Source organism: Elaeis guineensis, chromosome 1, assembly GCF_000442705.2.
Source record: "Elaeis guineensis isolate ETL-2024a chromosome 1, EG11, whole genome shotgun sequence".
NCBI lineage: Eukaryota > Viridiplantae > Streptophyta > Magnoliopsida > Arecales > Arecaceae > Elaeis > Elaeis guineensis.
The window spans coordinates 99,373,948-99,377,554 of NC_025993.2; the positions used below are offsets into that span (position 1 = coordinate 99,373,948).

Below are 3,607 nucleotides of genomic sequence, written 5' to 3' on the forward strand. Positions count from 1 at the left end.
AGGATAAAAGACAGATGTGATACCCGATGAGTCTACATTTACTAATTCTATGCATGTTGAGAGGTCTCTTCATTCATCTAATAATGAGGCAGAATATCGGTATCATAATTTGATGAAACATTGTGATCAAGAATTATATCCAAGTTATAAAAATTTTATGAAAATTTCGTTTCTTGTGCATCTATTTCATTTAAAATATTTGAACGGATGGTCTGGTAAGAGTTTTATTATGTTGTTCCAATTATTAAATGATGCATTTTCTGATGGCACTGTTTTGCCACCTTCTTCTTATGAAGCCAAAAAATTTGTAAAGAAATTGGATCTTGGATATGAGAATTGAGATTCATAGTTGTCCAAATGACAGTATGTTGTATTGGAAAAAAATGCTCACCAAGAATCATGTAATGTCTGTGGATCTTCACGATGTGCATAACATAAAGAAGATGAGAGTGATGTATTAAATAAAGTGGATACTACTCAGAGTAAGAAAAAATATCGACTAAAATTGTACGTTACTTTCTTTTGATATCTAGATTGAAAAGGATCTACATATCATCGAAGATAGCTTCTTCGATGAGATGGCATGATGAAGGTCGTATAAAAGATGGAATGTTAAGACATCCAGCTGATAGTTTAGCATGGAAAGTATTTGATGATAGGCATCCTGATTTTACCTTAGATGTTTGCAGCATTAGATTGGATTTATCTACTGATGGCTTTAATCCATTTAGGACATTGAGTTCTACATATAGCACTTGGTCGATCCTTCTGATTCTATATAATTTACCACCATGGATATGTATAAAACAGTCTTCACTTATCTTATCAATATTTATTCCAAACGACAAGGGTCCAGGCAATGATATTGATGTCTTTTTGCAACTTTTAATAGAAGAATTAAAATAGCTATAGGAGGGTATCGATTTATTTAATGCTTGCAGTGGTTAGACATTTAGATTGACGGTAGCTCTTATTGGGACTATCAATGATTTTTCTGCATATACCAATTTATCCGGATGGAGCACAAAGGAGCATATTGCATGTCCTTCTTGTGGGGATTCTACCCATTCATATTGGTTAAAATGTAGAGGAAAATTTTGCTATATGGGCCATCGTTGGTGGTTAGAAGTCGACCATCCATTTCGATTTCAATAAAATTTATTTGATAGTACTATAGAGTTGCGATTTGCTCTTGTACCATCATCTAAAACTTAGGTTCTTATGCAAATACATGGCATGAATCATAAGTATGGTAAGGTTTTCAAGTGTTCTAAGAAAAAAGAAAGGAAAGATGTTGAAAGCTCAATAAATGAAGAGTTGATAGAGGATGTTAGTACTCGTAATCTTGATTCAAGAGTGTTTGAGGATGCTGACAACTTCTACGATGATGATCATCATATAGAGAAAAGTTGGATTGATGATGACACAATGGATGTATCTACATATAGAGTTATTAAGCAGTTATGAAAAAAAAAGAGTATTTTTTTTTATTTATCTTATTGGGAGTACAATCTTCTAAGACATAATCTTGAAGTGATACATATAGAGAAAAATATTTGTGATAATTTGATTGGTACATTGTTAAATCTTGATGGACAGAGTAAAGATAATTTAAAAGCACATTTGGATTTGAAAGAGATGGGCATAAGATAGGATCTTTATCTTAGAGAGCTTACTAATGGTAAAGTTTATATACCTCCTACACTGTATACAATGTCTATTCGAGAGAAAGAACTTTTTTTGATATTTTTAAAAAATATCAAGGTTCCTGATGGCTATGCATCGAATATTTTCATATGTGTAAATCTCAAGGAGCGGAAACATTCTAAACTTAAAAGTCATGATGGTCATATTTTGATACAAGATATTTTTTCACTAGCTTTAAGATCATCAATGCCAAAATAAGTGGTTGCTATTGTTACTCAATTATCATCATTTTTTAAGTCATTATGCTCCAAAATTCTTAATCCACAAGAGCTTGATCAATTAGAGTCTGATATTGCATTTCACTTTGCAATATGAAAAAGATCTTTCCTTCTGGATTTTTCACTATCATGGTTTATCTACTTGTTCACTTAGCTGCGGAAGCAAAATTTAGTGGACCAGTACACTACAAATGGATGTATCCTATTGAGAGATAATATTGCTAAACTTTATAATTTAAACATTTTTAGTATAAATAATGTCGTACCCCTATTGATGATTTAATAAATTTTTAATTTTTGAAGGTATGTTGTGCATTTAAAGGATTATGTATGAAACAGAGCCTATCCTGAAGACTCAATTGCGAAAGGATATATTGCTGAAGAGTGTTTGATATTTTATTCAAGATATCTTGAAAATATAGAAATCATTTTTAATCAACCATAAATAAATTATGATATTATCGATAACTCAAAAATTTATAAGTTCTCAACTATTGGAAGAGTTTTGGGGAAGGTTGAAAGTGTGGTGTTTGATAGAAAATCACTAGCATAAGCCCATCATTATGTGTTACTTCATAGTGACATAATATCTCCATATCGTAGGTTAGTATAGCTAATTATATATTGATTTATTTCATTGTCATCATATGTAATGTTCTTAATTAAGGAATTAATTTTTTTTTGCAGCAAAATTTTGGTTGCTAAGAGATGAGCAAACCATATCATTCGACCCAATCCAAGGATTGAGCAACGATGGTTGATCGAGTTATTCTCTAAATGACTTTTTAAATAGGTTAGTTATCTATATAAGAGGAAAGATTAATATTTTGAGTACATTTATAAGCATCAAATAATACATTGATAATTTTATCATGGTTTTTAGGGATCAATGATGATGGAAAGTAATATTCAGATGAATTAATTGTCATTGCTCGAGTTCCTAATAATATTGTGAACAGATATAATGATTCCATCATTAATATATTTAAATTTTATACAAAAAAATATGAAAAATTTAGAACAGTGGCATTATGGTGGAAGCAGATGGAAAAACTTATTATGGTGTACTTACAGATATTTTTAAATTGGATTATTTTATAGAATTTAAAGTTGTATTATTTCGATGTAATTAGATGGATATAAACTCCCCAAGGGACTTTAAGTAAGATATGAATAGATTTACACTTGTAAATTTTTCAAGACTGATATATATTGGGGTGTTATTAAAGGATGATCCATTTATTTTTTCATCTCAAGCTCATTAAGTTTTTTTTTTACAAGGCTTGAAAGATAAAGAATGGGCTATTGTGGTGAGAATGAAATCCCGAGACTTATGTGATATGGGAAAGGGGTTAGAAGTAGAAGATGATGGGACTTATACGCAATGTATGCCTTATAATTTTACATCGACTAATGATCTAAATGCTACAAGCTTGATTAGGATGGATATTGAAGAAGAAAATATTGATTGATTTTGAATTGATAAGAGATTTAAGATGTGTACATTTATTATATATTCATGTTCATTTAATTGATTTTGCTTTTTATTAGCAATTCAATCAATATTGTATTCATCATTTCATAACTTATGTTATCTGATTTTTGTTTCTATTTGTGAATATTAAGTGACATCATGCCTCGATGCAGACGATTCGATGATATGGAGTTACATACTTCTTATC

At 30.2% G+C, this 3,607-nt stretch overlaps 1 pseudogene; it reads left to right on the forward strand.

The window, feature by feature from the left end:
- Positions 1-1,713: 1,713 nt before the first annotated feature.
- On the forward strand, positions 1,714-2,553 carry LOC140856374 (uncharacterized; annotated as a pseudogene).
- The last annotated feature ends 1,054 nt before the right edge of the window (positions 2,554-3,607 follow it).